Genomic DNA, 20376 nt, shown 5'->3' with positions numbered 1-20376 from the left:
TCAATAACATGCTGAATTGCGGGTTCCAAGGGCTTGAAACCCAATAAAGTTAGAAACTGGGGAACCAATGAAAATAGAAGGGAAACAAAACTGACCATTATCCAACCTCAGCTTCAGTAAACGCGCATACAAATAGGATGCAAAGATTTTTGGTAGATTGTTACATCGCCCTGGCCTCTTGTCGTCAAATAGTCTGCCAAGAACGAATGAAGTGAGGTTTGGGCTTGGATCCAGATGTACCCAATGAGAAAGTCTCCCTTCTTTCATTTCTCAGGGAGGAATTTGGAGCAATCACATGAGAATGTAGCACAAAGAGTGTCTACATTTTGGGCATCTTGTCACTTTCATAAAAGCACTATTTTTATTCAGATTTGGGGTGATCAGCATCCAAGAGCAGCCCCACATTGCATGGCTATCCCTCATGCCAGCAGACTTGGGCACCAAATAAAAGCTTCAAAATCACACTGAAGCCACGCCAGGGAGACATCACTGTCATCATAAATTTAGACTCAGACACAGATTTCCCAGAATTAGGGTTAAAAACCTGCCAATGTAATGAATTAAAATAGCAAAAAGCACAACATTACAAGAGTTGATGTTTCTGGCCAGGCTAAACCCAAACTAAAAATGCTAAAAATCAGCCCAAAATCTCGACAGAATAAAAACTATTTTAAAATGGATTCCAGTTTAGACATCTTCCTGAAAATCTAGTATTGAAATATTAATTACTCATGTAACGCCGAACCATAACGTGTCGTTTTAGTTTATATACCTGTTATATAGAGTAGTGTACATGGAGTAAATGTTAAAGCCATCCATTGGGGAATTACAAGTAAATTAGAGTTGGAGAACACTAGGGTTTAGAAATTCAGTGTAAACGAGGCTTAGTACAGAAGCCAACAAGAATTTTAAAATATAAATTGTTAAGCTGGGTTGGTTTGCTGCAACATAACTTGAACTGACTCCCAGATAGAGCTGAACAGTACAACCAGCAATACTCAACCCATTCCCAGATTAGGCAAATGCATGCAAGTGAAAAGCCTCGGGAACGGTTCCAAATTTAACATCTCATATACCAAATCAATAGAACCACTGTAATATGTTGGTCTTTAACAGACATTAAAAATGCAGCCATTAGAAGATGTTAAGGGGAGGGACAGACTAAAACAGAACTGGAGTGGTGTTGCATCCCTAGTGCCAGGGTCAAGGATGTCCGAGTGGGTGCAGGAAATTCGGGGCAAGGCAGGCAGCCCGAAGTAGTTGTACACATCGGTACAAGTGACATGGGTAGAAATAGGGATGCAGTCCTACAGAGCAAATATATGGAGATTGGCAAAAGATTGAAAAGCAGAACCTCGAGGATAGCAACCTCTGGATTACTCAGTGTCATGTGCTAGTGAGGACAGGAATTGGATGATGAGACAAAGCATGGAAGCTATAGACCAGTAACCCCAACATCTTCAGAATGTTACTGGATGGGGATCCTGAGGAATAAGATCATGTATGTGTGAAGACAGGGATATATTGTCATCCCTTATCATGTATCCCTTAAAGTTATTCCCTTATCATGTGTCTATACACTGAATGGCTCGATTGTAATCATGTCTTGTCTTTCTGCTGACTGGTTAGCATGCAACAAAAGCTTTTCACTGTACCTCAGTACATGTGACAATAAACTAAACTAAAACTGAGTAGTATGAAATATAGTGAAGGTTATCAAGTATTATAGCAGGATCTAGATCAGTGGATAACTGGACATACGAACAGTAAATGGAGCTTATTTCATTCAAGCATTGCACTTTGGGAAAATCAAATCAGTGCAAACATTTTAGTCAACAGAGCCCTTGGTAGTGTTCTAGAACAGAGGGACCTAGGAACACTACTTTGTTCCTCAAAAGCAGTGTCCCAGGTAGACAGGATGGTTAAGGAAGATTTTGACACAAACATCAAGTGCAGAGGTTGGATGGTTGCAGCAATTCTTCAAGGCATTGGTGAGACTAATTGGAGTATTGGGTTTACTTTTTGTCACCCTAAAGATGTCATTAAGCTGGAGAGAGTGCAAAAAAGATTGAAGGATGTTACCAGGACAAGGCATAAAACTATAGAGATTGAACAGTCAAGACTTTAATCCTTGCAGGACAGAAGAGCAAGGGGTGATCTTGGTGTATAAAATCATGATGGACATGGATATAATATGATGATATGAATAAGTTTATTGGCCAAGTATTCATATACAAGGATTTGTCTTGGTGCTCCGCCCGCAAGTGACAACATGACATACAGTGATAGTTAGGAATGACACATAAAACATTAAACATTAATAATAAAGCATTATCGATTAAACATGTGAATTAAATAAAATACCAGAGCAAAAGGAGGCTACAGATTTTTGGTTAGAGTAGAGCTACTCTAACCAAGAGTAGAGTAGAGTAGAGTGGGAAAAAACAGTTTATGTCTGGCTGTGGCAGCTTTGACAGTGAATGGCCTGACTTTTTCCTCATGGTGAGTGTGTCTCAATCTAGATGCCATGGGCTCAAGGGGGAAATCTAATAGGAACCAGAGGGGCAACTACTTCAGAGGATGGTACGTGTATGGAATGAGTTCCCATGAAAAGTGGTTGAGACGGGTAGAATAATGACATTAAATAATAGCATTTAAAAGTAATTTTGACCAGTGCATGGATAATAATAGTTTAGATGATATGGGTTATGCCAAATGTATTTGGTCATCTTGGACAGCATGGATCAGTTGGGCCAAAGGGCCTATTCACATGATGCATGACTAATACAAATCCTGGAATTAAGCTTTTTCGACCTCCCAACTGAAGCTTTGTCAACTTATTACCCCACATACAGTCAAGCAAAGTCCAGTCACCAGGTATTAAGGGAAGGCTTAAAAACCTTCATAGAACCCTCTAAATCTCTAAAGGTAACTTGTTCCAGGAAAGAAAGGAAGGAGAAAGGGGGAAAAAGCACTAATAAGTGATTTTCCCAAATGCCTCCCTTGTTGAGGAGGTAATTGATGCTGTCAGCTGCAGAGCTGACACCACTACATAGCACCTCCATCAGCATCATTCCCCGGGAGGAACAGACCCATCCCCAGGCTCTGCTGGAAGCTCATTTTTCCTAATTAGTTTTAATAAATGAATCGATGGCAGACAGATGACACTGGTCTTTAGTTTACTGGACGTCTATTGAGTCGCACTGAGTGCAGTGGGGAGGGAGAGAGAAGCAGGAGTTACACAACCCTTGGGGGGCAATCAATCAGCTGCCTCAGCTCTGTCCAAAGGCAAAAGGTACAATGCAATATTCTCTCCCCTCAGCAGTTGCCAGCACACTGAATTATAGATAAACATGTGCAACTCTACCTACATATAAATGGAGCTATTACATTTCAACGCAGCGTTAACTTCCTGTATATTGGAAAATAGACAGAACTAACAATTGTGGCTTTGGTCTTTAACTATAATACGTAGAAACAAGCCCTCATTTTGTGCACATGTATATTATGTTCCTTTGTCTCAGCTGTTCCAATCAAATTCATAAAGGGGGTCAAAACTCCTATTTTGCAGTTGTCTGCAATAATGGATTACTATGAAAATTCAAATTAATGCATTGTACCTCTGGTTAACACCTTGCCAATTAACCAGACACTTTTTTTCTGAAGAATTACTGAAGTCGATCTGCACTGTGTAATCAATTTTAAAGAGTGCACTTTAAATATCAGTATAATGTGGAAATGGATACTTTTGGTTTGTTGTAAACTTGTGACAGTTTCTTTAATGGGCTTTGTATAAAGTGGAGAAGGTGTAGCAGGACTGAAATTCATTGCAAGCAGACAAGTGCAATGTAGAAGTGGACTGTGTGCTTACTATCACTACTGTATATGCAAAGTATGAGGCACAGATAGCACAAGTGAAATTCATTCTGACTGACAGTTCCAAGTTTACAGTACTGTTACTGTCAAGAGTGCACATAATATCTTGCACACATTGCATTTACCAGCTGGCAATGAATTCCACTCCTGCTGTCACTCTTGACAATGCCCACTAAGAGAGTGCATCTCCACTCCATCCTAACAGGCTGTTGGGGAAGAGGGGAAATACACCCAGCAAAGACTTTCAGACAGGTTATGTAACACTCGGGTCTAATGTTTCGAGCGTTGCACAGGATTAGGTTTTGTTGGGGACAATGGTAAAGGGAACTACCGTTCATCTGCAATTATTCCTGGCAGCATGAAAATGTGAGATGCAGGAAGGTCTCAAGCTGCTGCAACTATCCTCCAGCCACTAGATTCAACACCTCCGCAGATCCCCCTTCTGCTCTTCTTGAACGGTGTAGATTTGAAGCAGTTGTTTTCACCTAAATAATTATGTTTTGCCAAATTGTCCATCTCACCATTTGTTTTTTAATTATAACAGTGCTATTATTATTTTTTTAAACATTTGAACAGTAGAATTGTATATATTGCATACGAGTTTTTGAGAATTACTCTCCTTTTGGTTACCCTCCTGTCTGAAGAAGGGTCTCGACCCGAAACGTCACCTATTCCTTCGCTCCATAGATGCTACCTCACCTGCTGAGTTTCTCCAGCATTTTTGTCTACCTCCTTTTGTTACTTTCATCTTCCTGCATGTTATTCCCATAAACTTAGCTTCATGAACATCCTCAAAGGAATGTACAATGACTGAACTACACTTCAACGTGGACAAGATTGCGGGAGGAAACCGTGTGTGCAAAATGAGAAACAAGTATTATTAGACCAGTTAGCAGGGTGACTCCCTTATTCCTATTTAGGAGACCATTCAAATCTGAATGGCTGGCTCAGTTGAATAACTCTGCCATCCAACAATGGTACAATAGCAGCAGTTAAGACTCATGGACAGGAAAGGTTTAGAAGGTTTGAGACCTAATGCTGGCAAATGGGACTAGCGTAGATTGGAGCATATTGGACGACATGGATACGTTGGGCCAAAAAGCACGTTTGTTTGCCATATGACACTATGGATTGCAATGCCGAACACCAGTCAGTATGGATTATGCTCAAATCTCTAGAATTGGACTTAAACCTATGACCACCCAGGAAGCCGCCGACTCCGGTAGGAGGGGGCCGACTCTGTGTCCACGCCGCTGAGGACGTCCCACAGCCCCGACGTCGGACTTACAACACCCCGGCGAGCGGTCCTGAACATCGGGCCGCCCGTAGCGGCAACAGCGGAGGGCACGGGGAGGCCCTGACCACGGGGAACAATGGAGGAAGAGACTGACTTTGGTGCCTTCCCACACAGTGGGAAACTCTGATTCTGCTGTGTGGGGATGTTTTATGTCAAACCCTATAGTGTGTTGTGTCCTTTTTAAAAAAAAATTTATTGTATGGCTGTATGGGAATTTCATTTCACTGTGCCATCTGGCACATGTGATGAATAGATCTATCTTGTATCTTGTATCTCAGGGAGGTTAAAGAACTAATACTCAGCCAAGATAGATCAATGTAGGTTCAGGTAATTCAGCACTAATTTGAGTGCTGAGGAATCAGCTGGTGAAGCGGGCAGCACTATAGTTTAACACTAACATTTCCAATATTTGGATTTGCACAACGATGTATTGCTGAAAAACAAAGCTTCATTGAACTTGAGCTGGTGCTTTTGTGGCATGTACCAGTTAAATGTCAACTATCCCATTTGCTTACGAACTATTTGATATACAGCACTTAAAAATACCTTGATAATAGCTTTGGCCGTCTCCAATGAGCATTTCTTTCCCTTTAACTCATCAAACTGCCTATGAGATAGCTGCAGTACAACAGAAGTTTGATTATTTTATCAGGATCACAGTGGCTATTCACAGCTGAGTGGAGACAAAGCTGGCTTTGGGAGGGTGGGGACGTTTGCAAGTAGGGAGAGGGGGTAAACAAAACCAACAAAATCAAAACTATTGCATACCTTAAAACAAGATTTTACAGCTGTACCAAATGACTTTAAAACACAATTCTTAGCACTATTCACTGAGTCAAACATACCGCGTTTGATTTTATGCTCTGGCCAGTGTGCTTATGCAAGCCACCAGTACACAGTCAGTGCTGGTGGAACAGTAGTGTTGCGTGGAAATAAATACAGCGCACAGGAACAGGTAAAGCTTTTAAGCAGTTATAAATCAAACTCCTGACATTATTGTGGAGTTTCCAATGGAAAATGTAATAATTTGGTGTCTACAAATGATGTACCTTTTCCTAAGCCAAATCAGTCACTAGGCACGGATAGGTAAACAATCGCCTGAAGCTGTCACCTTTCAAGCAACCCCTGCAAGCCCACAAACTGCCGTTGCAAAGCACCAGCTCATTTTACATCGCAAAACCAGAAAGTGATCTATGGCCACAAGATATGGTATTCATGTTTAACAGCAAATATCAGGAGATACTGACTGCCATCAGATTCCCAAATCAGGTTTCAAAACAAGTCCATGCAATATCTCTAGGTGCAAAGGCTGTGTACTCAAGTGTGCTACCAGGCACTACACACCAAGTCCAAGACGCAAGGGAACCCAAAGCTTCAGACAAATGCATCAGAGTCTCAGCCTGCATCTGGGTCAAGATGAAGTGTCTTGTTGCATCCTAGCCCAACAGATCACCGTGAGAAGCTACAACGGAACTTTGGAATCTGAAACAAATTCTGACAAATAGGCTTAAAACAAAAAGTGTCTCCTCACTGGCTGCTAATTGATTTGCTAAAAAAAGAGAATAACACTACTTATTTTAAGCATGGGCTGAAACCAGATCTGACAAAATGGGCAGATTTTTGCAACATGTAAAAGACCAACAAAATCCTTCCAGATTTATGACTGAAAATATTAAAGATCATGTACACAGCTCGGGTTTATGGTTGCTGGCCTATGGAGGTCACACTGTGGTGGGAGAAGCGCAGTACATGCATTCATCAATAGAAACTCAAGAGGTGAAAGACGGCACCAAAGAACAGGATTAGTTAGCACGTCCCCACTGCATGTCCTTGCATGCAGTCATGTTCTCCAAGGAGTCCAAAATATCCAAATTGTTCCCCGAGGAGTCATAACAGCCTTTAGAACAAAAAGGCATGTCACTGTTGCGAGCCATATGAAATGACATCCTTCCCTCTCTGGAGGAATGATTTTTTCTATCAGAGTTGGGATTCCTTTGTCGAGGTTTACTGGAGCTCAACGCCTCTCTGTATGCTGGTAGCTTAATCAATCAAATTACTTGGAAACTTTATCACACTGACAGAAGGGTGGAATTAAATGGACGCACCCCACCTGCCCAACCTTATCATCTGGAGAAAGGACAATAAGGAAACAGTACAATTAAATGCAAACCATTTGTTGAAAACTAATGACAAAGCAAATTGAAAAATCTCCAATAATGTACTTAAACAAGTGAAATTGGAGATGTACTAAAATGATTTAAATCTCAAAACAAAATGGCGTTTAAATAGTGCAGATGTAAAATTGGTATGGATCAAAATCAAAACAAACATAACACACATCTATTAGGGAGGAAACCTTCTTAAAACAAAGAGCTCTTGGCAACTCTTAAAATTGGATTCTTCAAAACAAATGCAGAAACGTGAATAGTATACAGAAGGTCCAGTCACAGGCCATGTTCATCCCCCTATTCCAGTGTAAGAGAATTAATTTGGCTCCATTGACAAGAATGGACATGAGCGGCAGTACTACAGCACAGATTCATAGATGGAGTCCCAGAACAAGTTTAAAATCATTCGCCAATCAACTGGCCAGTCTTCACTAACATCTCCAACCTCTCTCTTTAGTCTAGTGTTCCCATCCGCTTCAAACAAACATCCACCATTCCAGTCTCCAAGAAAAATAAACTGATCTTTCTCATTGACGACTGACAGTAGCTGCAACATCAACCACTGTGCTTTGTAACATTGGTATGGACAACATCTGTATGGACAACATCTGTGCCTGGTTACCAGACAATTGAGCCACCTTACACTTTGTATACTGGGGACCAAATCAACAGGGCATCATCTTTCAGTCTTCATTAGTTCAACCACCTTATAAAAAGCACCTAGGCCTCAGGACATATATCTACATCTAGATGACAAACTAATCCAAATGACTTACCTGCTATAACTATCAAGACAGATTTGATTTTATCCAACAATGGCCAGTGAGACTGGAACAAAGACCAGCTCATCTTCTGAATACAAGTCTGTGTCACTCTGCCCAATCTCTAAAGTTCTATTTGGTTTGGGAGGGAAAATGAAGAAGCATAGAATCTCAAAGACAACTGGACTCAATGTATATTTAAACCTACACTACTCCATACAAAATTATAAGTATATCCTTTCAAAGATGGGGATGGGGGAATATAGAATTATAGTTGGTAGTTGCTCAAGTAAGGCGGAAAATAATTCTTGCGCCAGTCAGTTAATGGGTGCAAGCAAGCAGAATGTCACATTTCAATTAGTCATGATTGGTTTAGCGTTTTCTTCAATTTCCAATAAGTGGTCATTCACATTGCAGATTACTGGACACCCCCATACACTGTCTACAAATCACCCATCGGCAAGAAAGGAAATACCCAGTGAGAGAGATTAGGCAAGGGATTAGAAAGATCACAAGGCACATCTCTGGTCTGTTGAGCTGCTGATTTCAGCCAAGAAGCTTCCATTTGGTTTGATAGCCTCAGAAGAGGAATATGAAGATAGCAATGATGTCCTGCTAACTACCAATGTATCCATACGATTGCTTATGAAGTCACTTGATTTTATTTTTAAAAGGCCACCTCTGCAAACTCAACTTTGAGATCAAATGGAGTGTTTGCTAGTTAAAGCAGAGAGAAGAGAGGAGAGACAGGCAGATCCATGAAGGTGGTGGTTAAAACAGCAACAAATAAACTGAGAATACAGGATGTTAACACAAGTGAGAACAAGGTTGGCTGCACAAAATTCAGGTGAAAGGAAAGGACAAAAGACTGGCAGCAAGAAAATGGGACTTTGCAGTCTTCAGAGGAAGATGTTTCTGAAGTGTAACCACAGGAAGAGAAACTGAAGCTTTAAACTGGCTGCAAATTGATAAACAAGGGCCTAAGCAAGGCTGCAGACAAACCACCTGCATCATTCCTGGAGCAGGGGAGCACATTGTCATGGTCCTGGGCAACATCTAAAGCTAGATATGCAGGGCCAAGAACCAAGATCTGAAAAATTGCACATTGTTTAAAGAGGTAGATAAATGCTAAATGTGTACAAAATTGTTTCAACCTCCATGGCAGTGAACTTTCTTGGGACAATAATCAGGAGCAGAATTTGGTATGTAGATGAAGAGTCAGAATATGTTTAACAAAGCAGTCACATCTAACTGGGAGACAATTTTGAAGGAACAGGGACAGCTGATAAATGTGGACTTCAAAGGCTCGAAAAAGTGCCAGAACATTAATTGAAGTCCATGGAATAAAGAGTTCCACAGCTAGAAAACTGCTGAAATAAACAGTGTGGCAATGGGATCTTTAATTAACCCATATCAACCTAATTCATGGAGCTTATTTTTGGAACCAAAGTGTACAGCAGGTGATTATTAATATATTGGTGTATACTCAAGTGCACAGAGGATAACGTCAAAACTTGCTGATAAATGAAAATCGTGGCAGAGAACTGAGAACAGTAACAAACTTCAAAGGAAGGCAGGCTGAGTACTGGGCTGAATGCAGATGAAACTTAACACCGAGCAATGGACTGTTATATTTTGGTAAGAAAAGCAATCCTAATCCAAAGGGCACATTTCTAAATGTAGTACAACAAAATCTGGGGATAAACATGCTTGGCTGGAGAGGCTGAGCAAGTGGCTAATAAGAGGAAAGGAAAGCATGCTCTATCGCTACACAAGGCTGGGGAGGCATCAACTAGAGAAGTGCCTCCAGCCTGATACGTTAGGCAAGATGCAAATGCATTGAGGATGAAGTTTAGCAAATGGATTTCACGGATGAGGATGTATGGTTCAGTAGAGAGTCAAGCTGGTCTTCTCCTTGGTACCTCAGATTGCAGATGATGGAAGTATTTTAAATGTTGAAAGGAAAAAGACAAAACACATTGAACACTGTTTCCGTTGCCAGATTTGTCAATAGCATCAGCAAAAAGACAACTTGACTTAAATGATTGGTTAGGATCTGGAAGCAGTAGAGAAAGATCGACAAAGAGGGGATTTGCAAGACTATGGGGAAAGGGCTGAACTAGCTGGATTGTTTGAATGGACTCCTGTGTTGCAAGGCCTAGTCTCTTAGGAAATCTTTCCTCCATAGCATCCAATCTCAATTCCCCAAATATCTCAGAAGATGACAGTGGCAGTGTAACTCAGCAGGTCAAGCAGCTCCTCAGGAGAACATGGAGAGCCATGCTTCAGGTCAGGACCCTTCTTCAGCTGGGTCACACTGTGTAGAGCTTCTACCTTCTGTCCAAGATCTGGAAGCAGTAGCCTCCAGACATAGCTGGTTTCTGTCTGAAGAAAATAAATGGCAGATGATGGAGAAACTCCGTACATCAGGCAACATCTGGGGAGGGAATGGATAGGCAGTGTTGTTTGCGGTCAGAACTCAGGTTAGAACCTCACTTTCAAAATAGATATGCAGTGCACAACTTAACTGCTCTTGAACCTTTAACCAAATAACTCCACAGCAGTGACAATCATATCTCATTTAGAGGTCTATGAGGCTTCAGCAATATTGTTGAACCTTGACCATGAATGGAGTTTGTGTGCCCCAGATCACCTCGTTTTCTTCCATTCGCCAAAAATGTGTGGGCTTGTGTTTAATTGCCCATTAGATTGCCCCAATTGTGGAGATGAGCTGCAGACTTCAGAGTGAGGGGTGTCTGTATGATGGGAACTGAGAATAATATGGGATGAAAGTAGATTAGTACTTTCTCACTGGGGACACTGAGCTGAAGAACCTGTTTGTGCTGCATGACTCCTGCACAATTATACTAAAGCCTTTGTTCTCCAAATAAATTATTCCCTGAAACATGGACTGCAGTTTCCTTATAAATTCACCAATCCCATACTACAAACTCAGAATAAATGTGTTATTTCTACAGCCCGGCCAAAACCATGAGAGATGGTCAAGCATAACAATGACCTTCAAAAATTAATTCTAAATGCTCTTGTCTCCAGCAGAACACTCGTTATACCGAGAACTCCAGTGTTCTTGAACAAACAGCTGAAGCAAACCGTTTTGCTATTCTAGCTGTGACATTTTAATTATGCTCATCCCAATCAATAAAGCCATTGTATTAAAAAAGTAATCAAAACTGGGATTGTATGTGTGCTAAATCAGAGGGGGTAATGAGGTAGGGAGGGGGATTAAGTAGGGTGGGGAGGGGGAGCTAGAGAGAGGGGGTGTGGGGAGGGGAGGGTGGGGTAAAGGGAGGAGAGGGGGGTGAGGTAGGGAGGGGAGGGGGATGTAGAGAGGGGAGGCAGGAATGTAGGGAGGGGAGGCTGGGGGGGGGGGGGGGGGGGGGGCAAGACACAGGGAGGGATGGGGAGGAAGAGGTATGGAGGGCATTTCAAAGCTCCAGTCTCTCCTGGCTGGCTTTAATTTCCTCCTTGCCGACTGGCTAGTGCAGCTTGCCTGCTCCCTGATAAATCAGCTGATGACCTTCCAAAATGCTAATTCTGTCTCCATATGGCTACGCATTTAATACAGTTATCACAACAGTGATGAACACAGGGGCCTCCAACTGAAACCTCATACGTACACGTCTCCATCTGAATCGCACTGCCAGCTAAAGAACACATGCTGCGAAACATTATCCTTCGTACAAGCATGCAACTTTTTCCTGCTCCTATTGTCCTCCACAGCCCCATCCACATAAAAACACCTAGAGCTTAGTGCAGCTATGCAAAACCTGGCAAGGACTCCAGACGCCCTACACATCAGCTCGAGATGTCACTGTGCTTTTTTTGATAGTTCTATCTTTTTAGGCCATGGTGTGTTGTCTATTGTATTAACTGACCAATTTATTCTTTGGGATAAAATGCATAGTAGATAAAAGTATAATTACTGCCAAAATCACCTGCAGTAATAATGTTCATAAGTCCCATGTCATTCCGAATCAATAACAGCACCATTCAGTACCAACTCAATCCACCCCAATATGTAAATAGTCGTGACCTCTGCACACATTCTGCAATGTTCAGTCGTGATGCCCCAAAATGCAGGGAACACAGTAATGTTAATTGATAATTCATAAGATTTAGAATAACCTACTTTTTTTTTAAATGTAGAAATTAAATTGGGAGTAAAGTGGAGTAGCAAGTAAAAATCTTTAGGATCCCTAACTATAAAAATAAAAACTGAGCAGTCTTGTAAGACATTGGGCAATCAACAGCCCAGTTCACAGATACGGTTCATGCTGATACTCACTGGCAGAATGGATACGAAACCTAAACTTATGTACTTGGTGTGTGTAGATCTACTGCATAACATTGTTTTCTCAGTTTAGTTTAGTGATACAGTGCAGAAACAGGCCTTCCTGCCCACCAAGTCCATGCTGACCAGCGATCACCCTATACACTAGCACTATCCTGCACACTGGGGATAATTTACAAATCTTACCAAAGCCAATTACCCTACAAACCTGTATGTCTTTGGAGTGTGGGAGGAAACTGGAGCACTGGGGAAAAAAACCCATGCGGTCACAGGGAGAACGTACAAACTCCGTACTGACAGCACTCATGGTCTAGATCGAATCCGGGACTCTGGTGCTGTAGGGCAGCAACTCTACCGCTGCACCACCGTGTTGCCCTAAATCTCAGAAATGGCATCCTCAGATGGCGACAGATGGCACAATGGGCTAAGTGTTCGGCTGGCAACTGGAAGGTAGCCGGTTCGAATCCCGCTTGGAGTGCATACTGTCGTTGTGTCCTTGGGCAAGACACTTCACCCACCTTTGCCTGTGTGTGAATGTGTGCGAGTGATTGGTGGTGGTCGGAGGGGCCGTAGGCGCAGATTGGCAGCCACGCTTCCGTCAGTCTGCCCCAGAGCAGCTGTGGCTACAGAAGTAGCTTACCACCACCGAGTGTGACTGAGGAGTGAATGAATAATGCGATGTAAAGCGCCTTGAGTATTAGAAAGGCGCTATATAAATCCCATCCATTATTATTGTGACACGAATAAAGACTATGGTCATGAAACTGACAAGACTGAAGATAGACACAAAAAGCTAGAGTAACTCAGCGGGGCAGGCAGCATCTCTGGAGAGAAGGAATGGGTGATTTTGGGTTGAGACCCTTCTTCAGACTTAAATGAGCTCGTCTCAAGCCCTCTTCAATAAGTGCTGTGTTTGCAAATATCTCCTGTATCTGTGTTGTGAAAAGTAAGACAACAATGCTAATACAAGGACAGCAGGGATGATCTCAAACCCAAAGTCCAACTGTTCTAAAATGTGTAATAAAACTGTCTTCTGCAGTTCAATTGTCTAAGTTAGCATTTACTTGAACTGATTATCCAGCTTTGCTGAATAAATTTAAAAATCAACCTAGCAAAGGATATCTACTCCAATTACACAAAATGTCTACGTTTGAACTCCTGATCTTTGTGTGGAAGAACAGAATATGCAGGAAGGGAAGTTAGCAAACAAACTAGGCTACGAGGGTTCATTTTATGGTTACTATGGAAACTATTACTACAATTACAAAGTACTATGGAAGCCAGAAATCAAGTTTTTTTTGAACAGCTTCAAGATCAAAGACAGTAATTAGTTTACATAGCATGTAAAGCATAGTGCCAGGCCTGTGTATGTTCAACATGGAGAGTCCCATCATGCAGCAACCTTAGAATAAAATTTGCAACAATACCAGCAGCACAAGGTGTCAATGAGAAATGATGCACTCAGGACAATCAGTCTGCCTTTAATGTGTTTGGTGAGGAAAGGCAGCCTTTATTTTTAAACTAAAGCATTATAATGGATCACTTGTATTATTGCAGCGAGAATGCAAAAGAACAGAACAAGTTCCACAGCTTCAATACAGTTTATCACAATGTTAAAGGTAAATTGGTAGAGTATAGTTTATTGTCATGTGTATCGAGGTACAGTGAAAAGCTTTTGTTGCGTGCTAACCAGTCAGTGGAATGACAATACATGATTACAATCCAGCCATTCATAGTGTATAGATACATAAGGGAATGAGCAAGGTTTAGAGCAAGGTAAAGCCAGCAAAGTCCAATCAAAGAGGTAGATAGTTGTTCAGGACTGCTCCCTAGTTGTGGTAGGATGGTTCAGTTGACAATAACCAGAACCACCAGCTAACACAACAAAAGATTATACCACTAACATTTAGTGTTAGCTTTCATTCACCTAGCAGCAACTTCACTTCATTAACCCGTTAGTCTGGAAGACATCTCAACAGTGTAATAGGTACAGTGTAGAATACATGCCTGTTCAAAAGCTAGACAGATTTGTTGCATCACTGCTAAACACAGGGTTGGAACTCAGCGAGTGACAGCGTGGCCTGAGCCAACAGAGCTGACAGGAACGTTCTAATTCCAAACACATGCCACTGTGCAGTGAACAGCAAAGCTTCCTCTTCAATCTAAATCATCAAGTGTACAAGATTTATCGTTGATGCAATTTTGTGGATCTCTAAATTTGTGTTATACAAATGCATGAAACCCTCCAGATAAATACAAAACATTGATATTGTACACTAACGAGAATAGGCTGCTATAATTTAATCAGGCATTAAATTAGGGGAGGCACAGTGGAGCAGTAGCAGAGTTGCTGCCTCATGGTGCCAGAGACACCGGGTCAATCCTGTCTACGAGTGCTGTCTGTATGGAGTTTGTACACTCCCCATGACCACTGTGGCTGCATATTCACCCTGTAACTTAAGCTTCGATGTCCCAGGGCTATTCTGGCAAATTCCCCTGCACCCTTTCCATCAATGACATTCTCCATAGCCGGGCAACCAGAACTGCCAAGTACTCTAAGCATGAGTTCACCAACGACTGGTGCAGCTGCGTCACGTTCCAGCTTTTATACTCATACACTTCCCAATGAAGGCAAGCATGCCAGATAGCACCTTGACCACCGTGTCTCCATGACTCGCCACTAGCTGATGTCAAGCCCCTAGTACATCATATATGAACAATTGGCTCAAATTATATCCCATGTATCAAGGATGATAAAAGCATGGTATCTATTTTCCACCTCAGGTGGCTGTTAAATGCTTCAGAGCTAATGTTTGGAAGGATCTGGACAAGGTAAAGAAATATTTGGGAAGAAGAGCAATATTTTCCATCAGTCTTCCACATTGTGAATGTAATAAAGACAATTAATGTCTGTGTCAATCCAGTGCCATTGTTGTGCATCTGTTAACACAAACAAGGACACAAAAACCTTCATCTAGTTTCATTTAAAATCCTCCAGCTCGTGCAGTGTCAGGCCCATGCCAGCAACCATCAATATTGTTACCTCCAAGGAGAGCACGTCATTTCTTCCCACCCCCATTGTGTTTGTATGAACAACTAATAACAAACATCAAAGCATGCCCGAATCGCCACTGCACTAAAATTAACCAACACCAGAAACTGGGATTTTAAATGTACACCATGCCTCACAGCTCCCTCTTTGCATATATTTGGTTTGAAGGCATTATCCATGTTGGAGTTATTTTTCTTGCCACCCATGGATTGCTGACAGGTTTTGCCAGCTTTGGACCACCCAAAGAGAGCTCCACACATAACCAATCCATCAGTGACATCCACTACCAACATGCAGCCCAGGAGTAATGAGGGAACAATATCTAAATGCACCCACTCAAAAAGGAACCTAATCGCATTTACAAAATGACCCAGGTGCTGCGACTTGCAAAACAGACAGTTCTGCAGCAGTTAAAGCTGATCTGTGCCAAATCTAAACACTTGCTGTCAGAGCATGTAGGTAATTGGAACACAACAGGACCACCAGACCCACCGAGCTCTCCATAAACAATTAAAAAACATCATCCTAAGTAGACCCAGCTAAATAAACAGTGCAATCCTATTGATCCAATTTTATGTGGGTGTTAAGTTAATGTGTTTAGGATTATACAACCCTGACTCCAGTCCCCACTTCAGTCAGAACATTTGATGGAGAGAACTTGTAGTGGTCATGATATTGGTCACTTGGGTCCAGCTATTATTATTATTATTATTAAATAAAGGGAAACATTCAGTAATGCTTCCTAGACTTGGCTCAAGTGAAGAGCAGCAATATCAGTGTCTCTTTACTGGCAGAGTATCAGGCAATGCTAGCCAGTTAAATAATGCAGAAATAGGAAAGATTGACAAGAGTCAAGAGCATTCGACTGTCGTATACACTGGCAAAAAAAACCAATGACATTCTCACTGGCTGCATCTCGACAGGCATATTAATCAACACAAACAGACATCAATACAATAAATTGTTGAGGTGGAGGCAAGAGTCTGATGGAAGCAGCTGTTCTTGAACCTGGTGTCAGTTCTGTACCTTATTCTCAACAGTTGCAGCAAGAGAGAGCTTGGCCTTTGATATTAGCTGCCTTTCCTACAGATCCCTTCAATGGTGGGGAGGTAATTACCTGTGATGGACCAGGGAGTATCCATTACTTTCTGCAGCCTTTTTCTTAGGCTTTCAAGTTACCAGACGAGGTTGTAATATGCTGACCCATAGATGTTAGAGAATTGGTACAGTCTAATGGGACAAATGATTGAATCTAATGGGACAAATGATTGAAATACACATTGGTTGACAACTGTCAGAACATAAGTAGAGAACAAGTGGCATACAGGCAACTGTGACCATCAACTTCAAGAACAGCTTCTCAGCAACTATTGAGTTCTTAAACAATACATAACACTAACCACTACCTCCAACTATGATCAACTTGGGTCGATAAAAAGCAGGAGTAACTCAGCGGACCAGGCAGCATCTCTGGAGAAAAGGAATAGGTGACGTTTCGTGTCAAGATCCTTCTTCAGACTTCTCCAGACATACCTTCTGACCCACTGAGTTACTCCAGCTTTGGACTGTCTTTGGTTGCACTATAGATGGGTTTTGCACCATTATGGTTACACAGCATTATGATTATTAAATAATGGATTATTGATTACTATATATTTATCCATGTTAGTATATTAATGGAACTGTTAAACTGCTGCACAGAAGAATTTCATTGCAGTTATTTATGGCAATTAAACACTACTACAATACATTGCGTCAATACAATCCACAATGAGGAACCGAAGCTCAATTTTAAGTACATTTGGTGTGGCAATACGGTACATTTGACGTCTGTTGGGATTTAGTCTTTAAAATTTCTTAAAATGATGGCACTACTCCAAATTTTAGTTGGGGATTTCTATATTCTAATTGAGGAAATTCAACAACTTGAAGCAAATTAGAAAGTCTGCAAAACATAACCAACTACTTAAAACCATCCAATAAGCAGGAACATTTCTCCAAATCAACAACTATTGTAGATTGCAGGATTGTAGGGCACATTGTGTAGGAAGGAACTGCAGATGCTGGTTTAAACTGAAAATAGACATTAAAAAGTTGGAGTAACTCAGGACAGGGAGCATCTCTGGAGAGAAGGAATGGGTCTGAAGAAGGGTCTCGACCCAAAACGTCGTCCATTCCTTCTCTCCAGAGGTGCTGCCTGTCCCGCTGAGTTACTCCAGCTTCATCGACATGACTTAAACTTGCATCCTAATTATGTAGACATTTGTCTCTGGAACTTTCACTTAGTGTAAAAGGCAACAGCTTCTTCAAGCCATCTCACCATACTCCACTTTCCACCAGTGAGTGCTTGTTAGTAATAAACAACCTGTAACCACCAGCTCCACATGCCCGGCAGACTTGCATTAGAAGTTTAACCTCGACTACTGTATATTTTAACATCCATTTGTACAAATACAGAATGGATATTTGCCCTTTACTGACATTTCTGCTAAATTCTCATACCATTACATCCCAGCAATACAATGCACACGCACAATAAAGGACCAAAATCAGTGGACATAAAAGTAGATTAAAGTTAATCGTGAAGCTGAATATTTCACAAATTAATTCATCAATTTTTACTGAGAAAGGTTGTAAATAGTTCACTTTTTATTCATGACATGATTCCCTGTTCCAAGAACTCCACAGAATGAAATGCCCAGCTGCATAAACAAGGACAAAATGCAATATGATACTAATTACAAATACAGGCCTAAACCATCTCCATGCTATCTGTTCTTGCTATGTACATGACTGTGGAAGTGGAAGGATTGCTTTGCTTTTTAGAGTCCTTACAATATTTGGTATTTTGAAATTGATATTTAGTACAGAAATCAGAAAACAGGTATAAATCAGGGACAAAGCCAGAGGATTAAGTCCCACACTGCACGATAGAAGGCTTCTCTTTAGTTTAGTTTAGAGATAGTGTGGAAACAGGCCCTTTGGCCCAGCAAGGCAGTGCCGATCAACAATTACCCATACACTAGTTCAATGTTTCCTGGTTTCTCATCTACACACAAGGGCCAATTTACAAAAGCCAATTAACTTACAAACCTGCACTTTGGAATATGGTAGGAAACCCAGGGAACCTGGAGAAAACCCACAGGGTTATAGGGAGAACATACAAACTCTGTACGGACAGCACCTAGGATCTGGCACTGTCAGGCAGTAACTCCACTGTCAATTCTCAGCTACAATCTCTGCTACCTTGTCCCACGTATGAAGGCTGTGTTATGATCCAGCGCCATAAGAGAATAAGAGAGGGACATTTAGAGCTGCACACAACCATGGGATTGGAGGAGAAATCAACCACAATCTCTTTAAATTAAGCTTTAAGAAAGGTTAATTAGAAGATAATGCTTCTTGACTTTGAGCTCTACTCATCTACCATAAATGCAGTTTGTTCCAGAATCCAGTCTTGTACCACAATTAGAAGAATGCATCTGTTCCTGCTGCACAACACTTGTCACTAATACAATCCTACACTAATCCTCGAAAATAAAACTAGCCAAACCAGTGAAAGTACAAACAGAATGGAGGCACTGGGCATTTATGGACTCCAAACGAATTATTAATTAGTTGGACAATGGCAGCTCCAGAGTACAGTCTGAGCACAATGCATAACATTACTGGCCAAAGGGAAGAGAATGTTAGCAAAGTGCTTTCAGATCTGATGTAGTGAGGGTCTATCCACATCAGAAGGGGTTGAGGGCCTTCCTCAAGTAGAGGACAAACCAGTTCCACTCCACACTCTCTTGAACCTGCTCTTATATCGAACCTCCTTCAATTCCACTCGCTAGATAAAAGGCGTAGCTATGGAAACCCAATGTGCCGGTCCAACTATGGTAGAATACATTCAGTACACTTGACCACTTGGACAGTCAATTCCTTTCAAGTTGAAAGTCCTACCGCAATCAAAATTATAAGCAAAAACAGAGCAATTCAAACAGGCAACATCTATGAAGGGAAATGGACAGTCAACATTTAGTGTAGAGAACCCTTTCACCTGGATTCCACCGTCTGCAGTCTCTAGTATCCAACCCAGTCTAATACAAAGAGTTCTTGCAGTGGGGGCATCTTCCCATCTTAGAATATCACTTGGCCATGGGATTTACAAATTAATGTGCACACAACAAAAGCTACACTTTAGGTCTGTGCCCCTGAATGAGCAATCCTGAAGCCACAAGGGCAAATAGGTGCAATACTGCTGTGTTAATCTGCTGAATAAAAATGATCTTGAAAGCTGCCCGACTGTTAACTCTTGTGGTTCAGTGCTGGCCGACAACTGCAGGCCACACTTCGCTCCAAGTGCAACATGCATAAAACTTAGTGGTTCTGCGGCTGTAGTCTGCAGTTTTAAAACACAGTATTCTGTAAAGATAACAGGTTACCAAGTGCAGAGAATCGCACAAACAAGTTTAACATTAATAAGGTACAAAAGATGCTAGATATTAAAGTTCTTATACAGACACATCATTGTAATATGCCCTCGCTTATTCAGACAGAGTGTAGACAATGAAAGATTGACACCAATCTCAGTGAAGCTTTATTCCATGAGGAACTGTCTGGATAAATGACCCTGCTTTATTCAATGTTGAGTCAAGTGGACACAATACAAGGGTTACCCTGATACAGTACAGAACTCTGAATAAGATGGAGTGATATGGAAGGTAGACAAAATATGGAGAAACTCAGCGGGTGAGGCAGCATCTATGGAGAGAAGGAATAGGCGACTTTTCGGGTCGAGACCCTTCTTCAGACTAAATCAGCTAAAGAGTATAAGTCTGGGCTAGTGGAGAAGCCAGCAAGGACTCGTCTCAAGTAAGAGGAAGCTTTGAAGGTTACTCTGAAACATTTACGAAATCTAAACT

General features: G+C 41.5%; 1 protein-coding gene across 1 annotated transcript in view; it reads right to left on the bottom strand.

Annotated features, from left to right (window-relative positions):
• The window catches only part of zswim4 (zinc finger SWIM-type containing 4), a 66368-nt gene that overhangs the window by 31326 nt on the left and 14666 nt on the right, over nucleotides 1-20376 (bottom strand). The window lies entirely within an intron of this gene.

Source organism: Amblyraja radiata, chromosome 35 (genome assembly GCF_010909765.2).
Source record: "Amblyraja radiata isolate CabotCenter1 chromosome 35, sAmbRad1.1.pri, whole genome shotgun sequence".
In the NCBI taxonomy this organism is placed as follows: Eukaryota; Metazoa; Chordata; class Chondrichthyes; order Rajiformes; family Rajidae; genus Amblyraja; species Amblyraja radiata.
This window is presented reverse-complemented; position numbering and strand designations above follow the sequence as displayed.